Below are 19,418 nucleotides of genomic sequence, written 5' to 3' on the forward strand. Positions count from 1 at the left end.
GATCCAAGATGGCCGCGGGACTCCTTCCGGGTCATGAAATGACCTGGCTAGCCGGCGCCTGCTGAGAGCTGCAGAGAGCAGGCGCCGGAAAGCTTCCTAAACTTGCCTGTCAGATCGTTGATCTGACAGAGTGCTATGCGCACTGTCAGATCAACGATCTGATCTAATACAGTGATGTCCCACCCTGGGACAATAGTAAAAAGTAAAAAAAAAATATATAAAATGTATAAAAAAAAATAAAAAAAATCCCCAAATAAAGGGAAAAAAAACATTTCCCAGTAAATCCATTTATTTATGTAAATAAAAAAAAAAAAGTACACATATTTGGTATCGCCGCATCTGTAACGACCCGCTCTATAAAACTATCCCACTAGTTAACCCCTTCAGTGAACACCGCAAAAAAAAAACAAGGCAAAAACAACGCTTTATTATCATACAGGCGAACAAAAAGTGGAATAACACGCGATCAAAAAGATAGATATAAATAACCATGGTACCACTGAAAACGTCATCTTGTCCCGCAAAAAAAAAACCGCCATACAGCATCATCAAAGAAAAAATAAAAAAGTTATAGTCCTCAGAATAAAGCGATGCAAAAATAATATTTTTTTCTATAAAATAGTTTTTATTGTGTAAAAGCGCCAAAACATAAAAAAATTATATAAATGAGGTATCGCTGTAATCGTACTGACCTGAAGAATAAAGCTGCTTTATTAATTTTATCACACGTGGAATGCTATAAACGCCCCCCCTAAAAGAATTTCAGGAATTGCTGGTTTTTGTTCATTCCGCCTCCCAAAAATCGGAATAAAAAGTGATCAAAAAATGTCATGTCCCCGAAAATGGTACCAATAAAAACGTCAACTCGTCCCGCAAAAAACAAGATCTCACATGACTCTGTGGGCAAAAATATGGATAAATTATAGCTCTCAAAATGTGGTGATGCAAAAACTATTTTTTCCAATAAAAAGCATCTTTTAGTGTGTGACGGCTGCCAATCATAAAAATCTGCCAAAAAAACGCTATAAATGTAAATCAAACCCCCCTTCATCACCCTCTTATTTAGGGAAAAATAATAAAATTTTAAAAAATGTATTTATTTCCATTTTCCCATTAGGGTTAGGGTTAGGGCTAGGGTTAGGGCTAGGGTTAGGGCTAGGGTTAGGGTTGGGGTTAGGGCTAGGGTTAGGGCTAGGGTTAGGGCTAGGGTTAGAGTTTCAGTTAGAATTGGGGGGTTTCCACTGTTTAGGCACATCAGGGGCTCTCCAAACGCGACATGGCGTCCGATCTCAATTCCAGCCAATTCTGCTTTGAACAAGTAAACCAGTGCACCTTCCCTTCCGAGCTCTGCTGTGCGCCCAAACAGTGGTTCCCCCCCATATATGGGGTATCAGCATACTCAGCACAAACGGGACAACAACTTTTGTGGTCCAATTTCTCCTGTTACCCTTGGGAAAAAAAAATGTGGGGGCTAAAATATCATTTTCGTGGAAAAAAAATATTTTTTATTTTCACGGCTCTGCGTTATAAACTGTAGTGAAACACTTGTTGGTTCAAAGTTCTCACAACACATCTAGATAAGTTCCTTGGGGGGTCTAGTTTCCAATATGGGGTCACTTGTGGGGGGTTTCCACTGTTTAAGTACATCAGGGACTCTGCAAATGCAACATGACGCCTGCAGACCAATCCATCTAAGTCTGCATTTCAAACGGCGCTCCTTCCCTTCCGAGCTCTGCCGTGCACCCAAACAGTGGTTTCCCCCCTTGGGAAAAAAAAATTGCGGGCTAAAACATCATTTTGTGGAAAGAAAAAATAATTTTTTAATTTTCACGGCGCTACATTCTAAACTTTAGTGAAACAATTGGGGGTTAAAAGTGCTCACCACACATCTAGATAAGTTCCTTAGGGGGTCTTCTTTCCAAAATGGGGTCACTTGTGGGGGGTTTCTACTGTTTACGCACGTCAGGGGCTCTCCAAACGCGACATGGGTTCCAATCTCAATTCCAGCCAATTTTGCATTGAAAAGTCAAACGGCGCTCCTTCCCTTCTGAGCTCTGCCATGCGCTCAAACAGTGGTTTATCCCCATATATGAAGTATCAGCGTACTCAGGACAAATTGCACAACAACTTTTGGGGTCCAATTTATCCTGTTACCCTTGGAAAAATAAAAAATTTGGGGCGAAAAGATCATTTTTTGTGAAAATAAATATGAAATTTTTTTTTACGGCTCTACATTATAAACTTCTCTGAAGCACTTGGAGGTTCAAAGTGCTCACCACACATCTAGATAAGTTCCTTAGGGGGTCTACTTTCCAAAATGGTGTCACTTGTGGGGGTTTCCACTGTTTAGGCACGTTAGGGGCTCTCCAATCGCGACATGGGTTCCGATCTCAATTCCTGAAAATCTTGCATTGAAAAGTCAAATGGCGCTCCTTCCCTTCCGTGCTCTGCCATGTGCCCAAACATTGGTTTACCCCAACATGTGGGGTATCGGCGTACTCAGGACAAATTGTACAACGATTTTGTGGTCCAATTTCTCCTGTTACCCTTGGTAAGATAAAACAAATTGGATCTGAAGTAAAAAAAAAGTTAAATGTTTAATTTTTTTTAAACATTCCAAAAATTCCTGTGAAGCACCTGAAGGGTTAATAACATTTTTGAATGTGGTTTTGAGTACCTTGAGGGGTGCAGTTTTTAGAATGGTGTCACTTTTGGGTATTTTCTGTCATATAGACCCCTCAAAGTCACTTCAAGTGTGAGGTGGTCCGTAAAAAAAATGGTTTTGAAAATTTTGTTGCAAAAATGAGAAATCGCTGGTCAACTTTTAACCCTTATAACTCCCTAACAAAAAAAATGATGTTTCCAAAATTGTGCTGATGTAAAGCAAACATGTGGGAAATGTTGTTTATTAACTATATTATGTGATATATCTCTCTAATTTAAGGGCATAAAAACGAAAAATTTGAAAATTGCTAAATTTTCATAATTTTCGACAAATTTCTGTTTTTTTTCACAAATAAATGCAAGTCATATCGAAGAAGTTTTACCACTATCATAAAGTACAATATGTCATGAGAAAACAATGTCAGAATCACCAGGATCCGTTGAAGCGTTTCAGAGTTATGACTAGGGTTGAGCGAAACGGGTCGGCAATTTTCAGAAGTCGCTGACTTTTGGCAAAGTCGATTTTCATGAAACCCGACCCTACCCCTGTGTGGGGTCGGCCATGAAATCGGCGATCTTCTGAATCTGGAATCGGAATTCCGATACGGATTCCCGATATGTTTAAGATATCGGGAATTGGTATCGGAATTCAGATTTAAGTGTAAAATAAAGAATTAAAATAAAAAATATCGCTATACTTACCCTCTGATGCGCCCCGGTACTAAGCGGGAACCTTCCTTCCTTAGAATCAGCCTTCCAGGACCTTGCGGTGACGTCGCGGTGACGTTGCGGCTTGTGATTGGTCGCGCGGCCGCCCATGTGACCGCTCGCGCGACCAATCACAAGCCGCGACGTCACCGTGACGTCACCGAAGGTCCTGGAAGGGCTGATTCTTAGGAAGGAAGGCTGCCGGAAAGAAGCAGGGCGCGTCCGAGGGTGAGTATATACCTAATAGGAATATACTCACCCTCGGCTTCTTTCCGGCAGCCTTCCTTCCTAAGAATCAGCCCTTCCAGGACCTTCGGTGACATCACGGTGACGTCGCGGCTTGTGATTGGTCGCGCGAGCGGTCACATGGGCGGCCGCACGACCAATCACAAGCCGCGACGTCACCGCGACGTCACCGCAAGGTCCTGGAAGGCTGATTCTAAGGAAGGAAGGTTCCCACTTAGTACCAGGGCACATCAGAGGGTAAGTATGGCGATATTTTTTATTTTAATTCTTTATTTTACACTTAAATATGGATCCCAGGGCCTGAAGGAGAGTTTCCGCTCCTTCAGACCCTGGGAACCATTGGAAACCCAATGCACTGCATTGGGTTTCGAGTTTCGGCCGACCCCGACCCCGACTTTTTTATAGGATCGGCCGATTTCACTCGACCTGACTTTTGAAAAAGTTGCGTTTCGTGAAACCCGACCCGATCCTATAAATGTAAAGGTCGCTCAACCCTAGTTATGACCTCATAAAGTGACAGTGGTCAGAATTGTAAAAATTGGCCCTGTCACTTAGGTGAAAACAGGCTTCGGGGTGAAGGGGTTAAAGGATCTACGCTCATCCATCGTCGCTTTGGAGAAGTCTGAGAACAATTTTATGTTCCTATACGGGTCAGGGAAGGAACCTTTTTCCCTGATGCCTTTCAAAATCTTTTCTTTTGTATCGAAGAAATGTACTGGGTATCCCTGGGCTTGTCTTGGGGTATCCCCTTAGGACGTGGTAGGCGATGGATACGGTCAATGTTCAGTTGTAAGTCAGAGAGATTGGGGACCAGTTTTTTGAATAGATTTTTAGTGTAGTTTGAGAGGTCACCTTGCGGGACGGATTCAGGAATGCCTCATATCTTTAAGTTATTTCTTCGATTACGATCTTCGAGGTCTGTTAACTTATTTTTGAGGTTAAGGATCTCAGCTTGAAGATTATAATTCTGTTTGGATAGGTAAATGGTGTCTTTTTCAACAAGAGTTAATCTTTTTTCATTCTTCTCGAATCTTTGAATGAAATTGTTGCAAGTTTCCTGCAGGGTTTTGCTCTGTAATTCAAATCCTATCCTCATAGATTCATTAAATGACCTAAAAAGGCTAGGGAAGAAATCTTCAGTGGCAGGCTTGTTAGAACTGAGAAATTCATCCAGGTTAATTAAAGGCGGTGGGATCTCTGCTATTGGTGGCACCTCTATGTGATCTCTTTTAACTCTTTGTCTGTGCTATTGTTCGGTGAATAGTCATCAGACTGATTGTCCAAATCTTCAGTGGAAGGGTCATTTTTACTCCCATTGTCACTAGGACCTTTTCTTTTAAAAGATCTGGAAGTATCCATTTCATTAGGTGAGATGGTATTTAGAATTGGAAGTTTGTACACTCCATTGGGGTCTCCTTTACGGGTTGACATGCTTATCGGCAATTTGGATGTTGAATTTTTCCGTATACTCCCTTCCTTTGTAGCTTTACTGTATGTTAGGAATGAGGATTGTTTTATAAATGTAGAACTTGGTTCCTCTGACTTAACAGGGGACCTTGATCTAGTAGGACTAAGTGAGTTGGGGAAATCTTCATAAGATTTAGAGTGAGCCCTTTGTAGAGATTGTCTACTTATTTGGGATTTATTTTTTGTTTTCCCTGTTCCTGTCTCCATTTTGGTCGGTCTCATTTATTGACACTTGGATAGATATAATAGTATGATACAATTAATAATAGTATATAGCCCTTGGAACTCAATATACAGGTAATTGCATGTGAATATTGCTGTATGATACAATATATTGATACAAGAATAGCTGTCAGTCAAACAAATAAAGTTGGTAACCTGAAACACAAGATACTACACACTAAGGATCAGCATGCGAAGCTTACAAGTTAAAGTAGGCAGATAATTACCTCATAGGCCTCTCAAGTTTTGTAAAGAGTAAATAGGGTAATGTACCTTTTAAATCTAGAATCTTTGATGTGGCAGCTTAATGAGATTTATATCCGGCCAAGGAAGAGGTTAAAGATTAAATAAACAGCCTGTGTAACGTACAATGGGAGTATAGGAAGTTTCTTGATTCCTTGATCAGGATGAAGAAAAGAATACAATGATTCCTATTCCTCAAATTTGCCCAAACAAACTGTGAGTAATAGAGCTGAGCCTATGGATGACAGTAGGATTAGAAGATAAGGTGAGTAAAGTCTCTGACCAGATTGTTATATATTAAAAGAACAAGGCTCTAAGCTGCAGTTGATTAATATTATGTATCATAGGACACTTATAAGTCCCCTAATTAAATATATATGGAGCTTGGATGCCACTAACCAAAATGAAATAGGAACTATAAGGTATAAACTTATAAGGCACTATTTCTGAGATGGTCTATATACAACCCCTAAACCCTCTCCATTTTCATTCTAGATACAAGTAACCTTTAAAGTTCTCTGAAAGCCGTCAATTCCTTATGGGACTGAATCCCAAGACACCACCCAGGCAACCAGAGTAGCCTTTATTGTTTCAAAATGTCTTCACCTTGAGATTCTTATCTGGTTGATAAGGAAACAGCATCCTACAATGATGGGTGCTTTTTAAAAAAAAAAACTATCCTCCTCCTCTCTGGTGTTCCAAAATTTCAGTCTCCTTCGGTGTTCTGTCTTCAGACAATTCAGCCCCTTTGATCTTAGATAAGCGATGTATTTGTATTGATGGTCGGTGTGGAAGCAAGTGCCTGAGGTGCTCCTGGACCTATAATCTTGCTGAAGCAGGAGCTTGCCGCAGTAAGTCAAATGGAGCGGCCGGAACAACTTTCTACCTCAGGTGAAAATGCTGTTGAGCTGTGCGGTATTCCAGCTGGGTTTTACTGGTAAATCTCGGTTGTGCCACCTCTAATCTTTCAGATATATGTGTCAAAATGACAGGATGATAAATCTAAGTTGTCCACTAAGTGAAAACTAGGTGCACTGGTCATCAATTTAATTATATCCTGCAGTCAAAAATATATGAAGTGGGTATCCCTCCTCCTTTACACCGCAGGGAAGAATGCAGTTTCAGTGCACAAGAGACCCAAATAAAAATAAATCTCAGCAATATGGGCACCCAAATGACCAGGGATAGCTGTCCAATTGGCTCTTAGGTGGAAAATGCAAGCACTGACCTTAAAGTTGAATCCTGGTGTGAAAAAAAAAAATAGGTAAAGGAATCCCTCCGCTTTTCACAATGTCGTCTCCGGGTTTATCTCCTACATTCTATGAAGTAAAAATTCTTGATTGAAAGAGTTTTTTGACAGTAAAATGTTCCAATTCTGTTGTAGAGGGATAATAACTCAATAAAAGTTATAAAGAAATGCCTCTTGTGGATTTTTTTCGTCGCTTTTTGGGTTCTTTAGTGGGAGCTCAGAGCTATTACCTCCTACATCGCCAGAGCTCAGGCCACGCCCCTCTTTTTTTTTTTTTTTTCAGGCCTTAATCCATCTATTCTAACCTGTCGGGTCCTGCTGTGATTTTACTGTACGTGGCTGCTGAATTGTCGGCTTTTCATCCATCTATCTATCTATATATCTATCTATCCATTCATCTATTATTTATAAATGCACTGCTCAAAAAAATAAAGGGAACAGAATATAACTCCAAGTAAATCAAACTGCTGTGAAATCAAACTGTCCACTTAGGAAGCAACATTGTTTAACAATCAATTTTACATGCTGTTGTGCAAATGGAGGAGACAACAGATGGAAATTATTGTCAATTATCAAGACACACTCAATAAAGGAGTGGTTCTGCAGGTGGGAACCACAGACCACATCTCACTACCAATGCTTTCTGGCTGATGTTTTGGTCACCTTTAAAAGTTGGTTGTGCTTTCACATTCGTGGAAGCATGAGACGGATTCTGCAACCAACACAAGTGGCTCAGGTACTGCAGCTCATCCAGGATGGCACATCAACGCGGGCTATGGCAAGAAGGTTTGCTGTGTCTGTCAGTGTAGTGTCCAGAGGCTGGAGGTGCTACCAGGAGACAGGCAAGTACACCAGGAGACATGGAGAGGGCCATAGGAAGGCAGCAAGCCAGCAACAGGACTGCTTCCTCAGCGTTTGTGCAAGGAGGAAAAGGAGGAGCACTGCCAGCGCCCTGCAAAATGACCTCCAGCAGTCCACAAATGTGCATGTGTCTGCACAAACAGATAGAAACCGACTCCATGAGGATGGTCTGCATGCCCGACATCTACAAATGGGGGTTGTGCTCACAGTCCAACACCGTGCAGGACACTTGGTATTTGCCACAGAACACCAGGATTGGCAAATTTGCCACTGGCGCCCTGTACTCTTCACAGATGAAAGCAGGTTCACACTGAGCACATGTGACAGACGTGACAGAGTCTGGAGACGCCGTCGAGAGCGATCTGTCTTCAACATCCTTCAGCATGACCGGTTTGGCGGTGTGTCAGTAATGATGTGGGGTGGAATTTCTTTGGAGGGCCGCACAGCCCTCCATGTGCTCGCTAGAGGTAACGTGACTGCCATTAGGTACTGAGATGAGATCCTCAGACACCTTGTAAGACCATAAGCTGGTGCGGTTGGCCTTGGGTTCCTCGTAATGCAGGAAAATGCCAGAAATAATGTGGCTGTAGTGTGTCAGCAGTTCCTGCAAGATGAAGGCATTGAAGCTATGGACTGGCCCGCCTGTTCCTCAGACCTGAATCCGATTGAACACATCTGGGACATCATGTCTCGCACCATCCACCAACGCCACGTTGCACCACAGACTGTCCAGGAGTTGGCGGATGCTTTAGTCCAGGTCTGGGAGAAGATCCCTCAGGAGACCATCCGCCACCTCATCAGGAGCATGCCCAGGCATTGTAGGGAGGCCACACACACTACTGAGCATCATTTCCTTGTCTTGAGGCATTTCCACTGAAGTTGGATAAGCCTGTAACTTCATTTTCCACTATGATTTTGAGCATCATTCTAACTCCAGACCTCCGTGAGATATTAGTTGTGATTTACATTGATCATTTTTAGGTTTTATTGTTCTCAACTAGTGTTGAGCGATACTTTCCGATATCGGAAAGTATCGGTATCGGAAAGTATCGGCCGATACCGTCAAAATATCGGATCCAATCCGATACCGATACCCGATCCCAATGCAAGTCAATGGGACGAAAATATCGGAATTAAAATAAACCCTTAATAAACTTGTAGGTTCATTCTACATGAAGGAAAACAACTAAGAATAATGTAGGATGTATTGGGGGACGTGGCGGAGATATTAAAGGGACAGAGGTTTAGCCCAATGTAATAGAATAGCAGGATTTTTTATTTTTTTTTATGAAGTTCGGCGTTAGAAAGAATTTGACTATGTTATTTTTTTTTTTTTTTATGTCAGATATTGATGTTTCACTACTTCCACGCCCTTCACCTTCTTTTTTACTTCTCCCACGCTTTCTTCTTAATTATCCTCATCATCAGCTTCTTTGACATCAACTTCTTCACCTTATTCATCTTCTTCTTCATCTTCTACCTATTATTTTTTGGGTTACATTGTTCATATTCTTTTTATTTTACTATTATCTTCATCATATTCAACTTCTTCATCATATTCTTATTTGTGACAGGCATTCCCGTAGTTGTTATCTATAAAAGTTTGAAGATTACACCTTCCGTTCTGCCTGTCACAAACCAGTTACATTTGTCCGCGTTCAGTTTGGCCTGCAGCATCAGGCTTTATCCAGGGGCACCACGAGGAGGAACGGACTCACCCCCATACACTGCTTAGTCTTCTTCTGCTTATAATTTACATAATATTTTTTTGCTCTGATATTTTGTGTTATGCTTAATGTCCTTCTGCTCTTTGTTCTGCAGCCTCTTGTTCTTCTGCTTCTCGGTCTTCCAGGTCGTCGTCGTCTCCAGGGTCGTCGTCTCCGGGGTCGTCGTCATCGGGGTGGTCTCCGGGGTCGTCGTCATCGGGGTGGTCTTCAGGGTCATCGTCTCCAGGGTCGTCGTCATCACGGTGGTTGTCGTCTCTGGTGTCGTCGTCATCTTAGGGGTGTTCTTCCGGGTCATCGTGTTTAGTCTCTTGAACTTGGAAATGTAGCAGAAGGTACAAGAAGGCTGAGAAAATGCCGAGAACCAGCTGATGGAACTGGAACTCGGATGGCTACCCGAAGGTCCAAGAGCCAATGGAACTACCGAGGACCAGCTGACGTTACTGGAACCCGGTTACTAAGCAGGAGGTACCCGTGCCTGAAAGCACTACCAAGGACCACCTGACGTTGGTGGAACTCGGATACCCAGAGGGAGGCACCTAAGCCAAAGGCTCTGCCCGGAACCAGCTGACGGTACTGGAACCAGGATGGGGAGCAGAAGGTACAAGAGCAAAAGACACTGCCGAGAACCAGCTGACGGTGCTGGAACCCGGATGGGTAGCCGAAGGTCCAAGAGCCAATGGAACTACCGAGGACCAGCTGACGTTACTGGAACCCGGTTACTAAGCAGGAGGTACCCGTGCCTGAAAGCACTACCAAGGACCACCTGACGTTGGTGGAACTCGGATACCCAGAGGGAGGCACCTAAGCCAAAGGCTCTGCCCGGAACCAGCTGACGGTACTGGAACCAGGATGTCGAGCAGAAGGTACAAGAGCAAGTGTCTGCGTGGCTTTTGCAGGACACGTTGCCGGCTGCACAGCAGGGGAACAGCTGGCGGTGCTGGACCCCACTGACACATTGGCGAGGTGTTTGGCTCTGTGCAGCCAGCACTTCCGGACAGCAACGAGCGGTGTTGTAGCCCGGGCTCTGCAGGGGGAGCAGAGTGTAGGCCGAAGCCTACTTGAACCAATTTCAAAGGTAACCTTTAACCCCCCCTCAGGGGTTAGAAAGTAGAAGAGCCACAGCTTATGCAGCAGTAGTGCTGCACAAGTCAAAGGTTGCTCTTTTAATTTCGCTCCTTGCACACGCTGAATGAAACACGTATAACATTTAGCCCTTTATACAGTCAAACTGTGTTGGAGGCGCGAGTTCCCTTTGTAATGAGACGCAGCACAGATGTCAAGAATCCCACCTTGGTGCTGGGTGCAGCCTCCTGAGCGTTGTTATTTGCTGTACAGGAGTCTGCGCTGTCGTGTTATCCCCTGGCCTAGCGCCGTTAGCGCTGCCCATCTTCTGACCTCATTTAATGTTGGCCGGTGCGGTTCGCGATGCCCATGAATCACAGCCCCGCAGTGTATTGACATAGTTTAAACACTGCGGGGCTGGGATTCATGGCCTGGCGCAGTACATATGTTCGCCTCTCGCTTGGGTTCTTACACCCGCTTCAGACTATGCGGCGTCATCTGATCCCTTATCGCATGCCACGGCCATGAAGCCGCACAGTCCGAAGAAGGCGGAAGGAGAGGAGGGACAGGCGAACTGATGCACTGATCCTGCCCATCAATCACACCCTCGCAGTCCCAATAAATAAGACACCGAGGGGCGTTGTGTGGGTCAGGGCGGCCGCAGAGGCGCAGGCAGCCAAACCATGATGCCAGAAGACGGGCAGCGCTACCAAGGGGGTTGCAGCGTGTCATTACAAAGGAAAGTCACACCACCGGGACGGTTAAATGGTCACACAGAGGACACATTGCAGACGTGTTTTCAGTTCCACATGTGCGAGGAGAATACGTTTCTGAGCCACCTTGCACACATGCAGCATTACCGCTGTACAAGGTGGCTGGATAACGTAAAAACGCCTGGGGGAGGGGGGACAGGTTCCCTTCAATTTCAGTTCTTGTGTCTGCGTGGCTTTTGCAGGACACGTTGCCGGCTGCACAGCAGGGGAACAGCTGGCGGTGCTGGACCCCACTGACACATTGGCTGGTGTTTTTCTCTGTGCAGCTAGCACATCTGGGCAAAAACTGGCGGTGTGTTAGAGCCCAGGGACAGCAGGAGGAGGAGCAGGAGGAGGAGGAGCAGGGGGAGGGGAGTGTAGGCCGAAGCCTGCACAGGCGGCAGCTTTGGGTGTGTTGTGTCTGCGTGACTTTTGCAGGACACGTTGCCGGCTACACAGCAGGGGAACAGCTGGCGGTGCTGGACCCCACTGACACATTGGCGAGGTGTTTGGCTCTGTGCAGCCAGCACTTCCGGACAGCAACTAGCGTTGTTGGAGCCCGGGCTCTGCAGGTGGAGCAGAGTGTAGGCCGAAGCCTAATTGAACCGATTTCAAAAGTCACCTTTAACCCCCCCTCAGGGGTTACAAAGTAGAAGAGCCACAGCTTATGCAGCAGCAGTGCTGCGCAAGTCAAAGGTTGCTCTTGTAATTTTTCTCCTTGCACACGCTGAATGGAACACGTATAACATTCAGCCCTTTAGACAGTCAAACTGTGTAATGGAGGCGAGAGTTCCCTTTGTAATGAGACGCAGCACAGGTGTCAAGAATCCCACCTTGGTGCTGGGTGCAGCCTCCCGAGCGTTGTTATTTGCTGTACAGGAGTCTGCGCTGTCGTGTTATCCCCTGGCCTAGCGCCGTTAGCGCTGCCCATCTTCTGACCTCATTTAATGTTGGCCGGTGCGGTTCGCGATGCCCATGAATCACAGCCCCGCAGTGTATTGACATAGTTTAAACACTGCGGGGCTGGGATTCATGGCCTGGCGCAGTACATATGTTCGCCTCTCGCTTGGGTTCTTACACCCGCTTCAGACTATGCGGCGTCATCTGATCCCTTATCGCATGCCACGGCCATGAAGCCGCACAGTCCGAAGAAGGCGGAAGGAGAGGAGGGACAGGCGAACTGATGCACTGATCCTGCCCATCAATCACACCCTCGCAGTCCCAATAAATAAGACACCGAGGGGCGTTGTGTGGGTCAGGGCGGCCGCAGAGGCGCAGGCAGCCAAACCATGATGCCAGAAGACGGGCAGCGCTACCAAGGGGGTTGCAGCGTGTCATTACAAAGGAAAGTCACACCACCGGGACGGTTAAATGGTCACACAGAGGACACATTGCAGACGTGTTTTCAGTTCCACATGTGCGAGGAGAATACGTTTCTGAGCCACCTTGCACACATGCAGCATTACCGCTGTACAAGGTGGCTGGATAACGTAAAAACGCCTGGGGGAGGGGGGACAGGTTCCCTTCAATTTCAGTTCTTGTGTCTGCGTGGCTTTTGCAGGACACGTTGCCGGCTGCACAGCAGGGGAACAGCTGGCGGTGCTGGACCCCACTGACACATTGGCTGGTGTTTTTCTCTGTGCAGCTAGCACATCTGGGCAAAAACTGGCGGTGTGTTAGAGCCCAGGGACAGCAGGAGGAGGAGCAGGAGGAGGAGGAGCAGGGGGAGGGGAGTGTAGGCCGAAGCCTGCACAGGCGGCAGCTTTGGGTGTGTTGTGTCTGCGTGACTTTTGCAGGACACGTTGCCGGCTACACAGCAGGGGAACAGCTGGCGGTGCTGGACCCCACTGACACATTGGCGAGGTGTTTGGCTCTGTGCAGCCAGCACTTCCGGACAGCAACTAGCGTTGTTGGAGCCCGGGCTCTGCAGGTGGAGCAGAGTGTAGGCCGAAGCCTAATTGAACCGATTTCAAAAGTCACCTTTAACCCCCCCTCAGGGGTTACAAAGTAGAAGAGCCACAGCTTATGCAGCAGCAGTGCTGCGCAAGTCAAAGGTTGCTCTTGTAATTTTTCTCCTTGCACACGCTGAATGGAACACGTATAACATTCAGCCCTTTAGACAGTCAAACTGTGTAATGGAGGCGAGAGTTCCCTTTGTAATGAGACGCAGCACAGGTGTCAAGAATCCCACCTTGGTGCTGGGTGCAGCCTCCCGAGCGTTGTTATTTGCTGTACAGGAGTCTGCGCTGTCGTGTTATCCCCTGGCCTAGCGCCGTTAGCGCTGCCCATCTTCTGACCTCATTTAATGTTGGCCGGTGCGGTTCGCGATGCCCATGAATCACAGCCCCGCAGTGTATTGACATAGTTTAAACACTGCGGGGCTGGGATTCATGGCCTGGCGCAGTACATATGTTCGCCTCTCGCTTGGGTTCTTACACCCGCTTCAGACTATGCGGCGTCATCTGATCCCTTATCGCATGCCACGGCCATGAAGCCGCACAGTCCGAAGAAGGCGGAAGGAGAGGAGGGACAGGCGAACTGATGCACTGATCCTGCCCATCAATCACACCCTCGCAGTCCCAATAAATAAGACACCGAGGGGCGTTGTGTGGGTCAGGGCGGCCGCAGAGGCGCAGGCAGCCAAACCATGATGCCAGAAGACGGGCAGCGCTACCAAGGGGGTTGCAGCGTGTCATTACAAAGGAAAGTCACACCACCGGGACGGTTAAATGGTCACACAGAGGACACATTGCAGACGTGTTTTCAGTTCCACATGTGCGAGGAGAATACGTTTCTGAGCCACCTTGCACACATGCAGCATTACCGCTGTACAAGGTGGCTGGATAACGTAAAAACGCCTGGGGGAGGGGGGACAGGTTCCCTTCAATTTCAGTTCTTGTGTCTGCGTGGCTTTTGCAGGACACGTTGCCGGCTGCACAGCAGGGGAACAGCTGGCGGTGCTGGACCCCACTGACACATTGGCTGGTGTTTTTCTCTGTGCAGCTAGCACATCTGGGCAAAAACTGGCGGTGTGTTAGAGCCCAGGGACAGCAGGAGGAGGAGCAGGAGGAGGAGGAGCAGGGGGAGGGGAGTGTAGGCCGAAGCCTGCACAGGCGGCAGCTTTGGGTGTGTTGTGTCTGCGTGACTTTTGCAGGACACGTTGCCGGCTACACAGCAGGGGAACAGCTGGCGGTGCTGGACCCCACTGACACATTGGCGAGGTGTTTGGCTCTGTGCAGCCAGCACTTCCGGACAGCAACTAGCGTTGTTGGAGCCCGGGCTCTGCAGGTGGAGCAGAGTGTAGGCCGAAGCCTAATTGAACCGATTTCAAAAGTCACCTTTAACCCCCCCTCAGGGGTTACAAAGTAGAAGAGCCACAGCTTATGCAGCAGCAGTGCTGCGCAAGTCAAAGGTTGCTCTTGTAATTTTTCTCCTTGCACACGCTGAATGGAACACGTATAACATTCAGCCCTTTAGACAGTCAAACTGTGTAATGGAGGCGAGAGTTCCCTTTGTAATGAGACGCAGCACAGGTGTCAAGAATCCCACCTTGGTGCTGGGTGCAGCCTCCCGAGCGTTGTTATTTGCTGTACAGGAGTCTGCGCTGTCGTGTTATCCCCTGGCCTAGCGCCGTTAGCGCTGCCCATCTTCTGACCTCATTTAATGTTGGCCGGTGCGGTTCGCGATGCCCATGAATCACAGCCCCGCAGTGTATTGACATAGTTTAAACACTGCGGGGCTGGGATTCATGGCCTGGCGCAGTACATATGTTCGCCTCTCGCTTGGGTTCTTACACCCGCTTCAGACTATGCGGCGTCATCTGATCCCTTATCGCATGCCACGGCCATGAAGCCGCACAGTCCGAAGAAGGCGGAAGGAGAGGAGGGACAGGCGAACTGATGCACTGATCCTGCCCATCAATCACACCCTCGCAGTCCCAATAAATAAGACACCGAGGGGCGTTGTGTGGGTCAGGGCGGCCGCAGAGGCGCAGGCAGCCAAACCATGATGCCAGAAGACGGGCAGCGCTACCAAGGGGGTTGCAGCGTGTCATTACAAAGGAAAGTCACACCACCGGGACGGTTAAATGGTCACACAGAGGACACATTGCAGACGTGTTTTCAGTTCCACATGTGCGAGGAGAATACGTTTCTGAGCCACCTTGCACACATGCAGCATTACCGCTGTACAAGGTGGCTGGATAACGTAAAAACGCCTGGGGGAGGGGGGACAGGTTCCCTTCAATTTCAGTTCTTGTGTCTGCGTGGCTTTTGCAGGACACGTTGCCGGCTGCACAGCAGGGGAACAGCTGGCGGTGCTGGACCCCACTGACACATTGGCTGGTGTTTTTCTCTGTGCAGCTAGCACATCTGGGCAAAAACTGGCGGTGTGTTAGAGCCCAGGGACAGCAGGAGGAGGAGCAGGAGGAGGAGGAGCAGGGGGAGGGGAGTGTATGCCGAAGCCTGCACAGGCGGCAGCTTTGGGTGTGTTGTGTCTGCGTGACTTTTGCAGGACACGTTGCCGGCTACACAGCAGGGGAACAGCTGGCGGTGCTGGACCCCACTGACACATTGGCGAGGTGTTTTTCTCTGTGCAGCTAGCAGTACCGGGCCCCAACTGGCGGTGTTGGAGCCCAGGGTCAGCAGGAGGAGCAGGGGGAGCGGAGTGTAGGCCGAAGCCTGCACTCGAGCAAGTTGAAAGGAAACCTTTAACCCCCCCCCCCCCAGGCGTTTGTAGCTGAAAGAGCCATTGTGTACAGCACTAATGCTGGAAAAGGTAAACTTAGCTCTTTTAATTATGGTCCTTGCACATGCGGAACCTAACAGTTATGAAATGTGTCCCCTCACAGCGTTAAACCGTCCGGTAGGTGGAACTTTCCTTTGTCGTGTGACGCAGCACAGCCATCATTTTTACCCCCTTGGCGCCGTGCGCCGCCTCCTCAGCGTTGTTTTAATCTGTCCCGGAGCCTGGGCTGTTAGGTTAGCCCTTGGCCATGCACACATTTTGCGCTGCCCGTCTTCTGACATCATTTGGTGTCAGGCTGGCTGCGCCTGTGCGGGTGCGCTGGCCGAGATCCCGCCTCGCAGTGTCGTCTAATGTAATCCCACCGCGGGCCTGTGATCCGTGCCCGTGCGCAGTGCATATCCTCTCCTCTCACTCCCCTCCCTACGGCTTTTTCAGACTGTGCGGTGTCACGGCCGTGGCATGCTATTAGGGACCAGCTGACATCGCACAGTCTGAAGAAGCCGTAGGGAGGGGAGTGAGAGGAGAGGATATGCACTGCGCACGGGCACGGATCACAGGCCCGCGGTGGGATTACATTAGACGACACTGCGAGGCGGGATCTCGGCCAGCGCACCCGCACAGGCGCAGCCAGCCTGACACCAAATGAGGTCAGAAGACGGGCAGCGCAACATGTGTGCATGGCCAAGGGCTAACCTAACAGCGCAGGCTCCGGGACAGATTAAAACAACGCTGAGGAGGCGGCGCACGGCGCCAAGGGGGTAAAAATGATGGCTGTGCTGCGTCACACGACAAAGGAAAGTTCCACCTACCGGACGGTTTAACGCTGTGTGGGGACACATTTCATAAGTGTTTGGTTCAGCATGTGCAAGGAGCATCACGAAAAGAGGCACTTTTTCCCTTTGCATCATTACTGCTGCACAAGGTGGCTCCTTCAGTAACAAACGCCTGTGGGGGGGGGGGGGGTCAGGTTCCCTTACATTTAACTTGTTGTGCCTGCGTGGCGGTCGCAGTACACGTTGCCGTATACACAGCAGGGGAACAGCTGGCGGTGCTGAACCCCACTAACACATTGGCGAGGTGTTTGGCTCTGTGCGTACAGCACTTCTGGACGGCAACTGGCGGTGTTGGAGCCCAGGGGCAGGTGGAGGAGGAGGAGGTTGGAGGAGGTAGGAGGAGGTAGGAGGGATTGCCACACACACAGCAGGGGAACAGCTGACGTTACTGAACCCCAATAACAGAGGAGGGACTGTTGACTGTGCGTACAGCACTTCTGGACGGCAACTGGCGGTGTTGGAGCCCAGGGGCAGGTGGAGGAGGAGGAGGTTGGAGGAGGTAGGAGGAGGTAGGAGGGATTGCCACACACACAGCAGGGGAACAGCTGACGTTACTGAACCCCAATAACAGAGGAGGGACTGTTGACTGTGCGTACAGCACTTCTGGACGGCAACTGGCGGTGTTGGAGCCCAGGGGCAGGTGGAGGAGGAGGAGGTTGGAGGAGGTAGGAGGAGGTAGGAGGGATTGCCACACACACAGCAGGGGAACAGCTGACGTTACTGAACCCCAATAACAGAGGAGGGACTGTTGACTGTGCGTACAGCACTTCTGGACGGCAACTGGCGGTGTTGGAGCCCAGGGACGGGTGGAGGAGGAGGAGGTAGGAGGAGGTAGGAGGGATTGCCACACACACAGCAGGGGAACAGCTGACGTTACTGAACCCCAATAACAGAGGAGGGACTGTTGACTGTGCGTACAGCACTTCTGGACGGCAACTGGCGGTGTTGGAGCCCAGGGACGGTTGGAGGAGGAGGAGGTTGGAGGAGGTAGGAGGGATTGCCACACACACAGCAGGGGAACAGCTGACGTTACTGAACCCCAATAACAGAGGAGGGACTGTTGACTGTGCGTACAGCACTTCTGGACGGCAACTGGCGGTGTTGGAGCCCAGGGGCAGGTGGAGGAGGAGGAGGTTGGAGGAGGTAGGAGGAGGTAGGAGGGATTGCCACACACACAGCAGGGGAACAGCTGACGTTACTGAACCCCAATAACAGAGGAGGGACTGTTGACTGTGCGTACAGCACTTCTGGACGGCAACTGGCGGTGTTGGAGCCCAGGGACGGGTGGAGGAGGAGGAGGTTGGAGGAGGTAGGAGGGATTGCCACACACACAGCAGGGGAACAGCTGACGTTACTGAACCCCAATAACAGAGGAGGGACTGTTGACTGTGCGTACAGCACTTCTGGACGGCAACTGGCGGTGTTGGAGCCCAGGGACAGGTGGAGGAGGAGGAGGTTGGAGGAGGTTGGAGGAGGTAGGAGGGATTGCCACACACACAGCAGGGGAACAGCTGACGTTACTGAACCCCAATAACAGAGGAGGGACTGTTGACTGTGCGTACAGCACTTCTGGACGGCAACTGGCGGTGTTGAAGCCCAGGGACGGGTGGAGGAGGAGGAGGTTGGAGGAGGTAGGAGGGATTGCCACACACACAGCAGGGGAACAGCTGACGTTACTGAACCCCAATAACAGAGGAGGGACTGTTGACTGTGCGTACAGCACTTCTGGACGGCAACTGGCGGTGTTGGAGCCCAGGGGCAGGTGGAGGAGGAGGAGGTTGGAGGAGGTAGGAGGAGGTAGGAGGGATTGCCACACACACAGCAGGGGAACAGCTGACGTTACTGAACCCCAATAACAGAGGAGGGACTGTTGACTGTGCGTACAGCACTTCTGGACGGCAACTGGCGGTGTTGGAGCCCAGGGACGGGTGGAGGAGGAGGAGGTTGGAGGAGGTAGGAGGGATTGCCACACACACAGCAGGGGAACAGCTGACGTTACTGAACCCCAATAACAGAGGAGGGACTGTTGACTGTGCGTACAGCACTTCTGGACGGCAACTGGCGGTGTTGGAGCCCAGGGGCAGGTGGAGGAGGAGGAGGTTGGAGGAGGTAGGAGGAGGTAGGAGGGATTGCCACACACACAGCAGGGGAACAGCTGACGTTACTGAACCCCAATAACAGAGGAGGGACTGTTGACTGTGCGTACAGCACTTCTGGACGGCAACTGGCGGTGTTGGAGCCCAGGGACGGGTGGAGGAGGAGGAGGTTGGAGGAGGTAGGAGGGATTGCCACACACACAGCAGGGGAACAGCTGACGTTACTGAACCCCAATAACAGAGGAGGGACTGTTGACTGTGCGTACAGCACTTCTGGACGGCAACTGGCGGTGTTGGAGCCCAGGGACAGGTGGAAAAGCAGAGGAACACAATGTAGGCCGAAGCCTGAGAAAGTCGAAAGGGAACCTTTAACCCCCCCCCAAGGCGTTTGTAGCTGAAAGAGCCAGCTTGTGCAGCACAAAAGATGCAAAAGGAAAAGGTGGCTCTTTTCATCATGCTCCTTGCAAACACAGAACTAAACACTTATAAAATGTGTCCCCTGCAACCGTAAAACCGTCCCGGAGGTGGGACTTTCCTTCGTA

This window comes from Ranitomeya variabilis, chromosome 1, assembly GCF_051348905.1.
Source record: "Ranitomeya variabilis isolate aRanVar5 chromosome 1, aRanVar5.hap1, whole genome shotgun sequence".
NCBI classification, from domain to species: Eukaryota; Metazoa; Chordata; class Amphibia; order Anura; family Dendrobatidae; genus Ranitomeya; species Ranitomeya variabilis.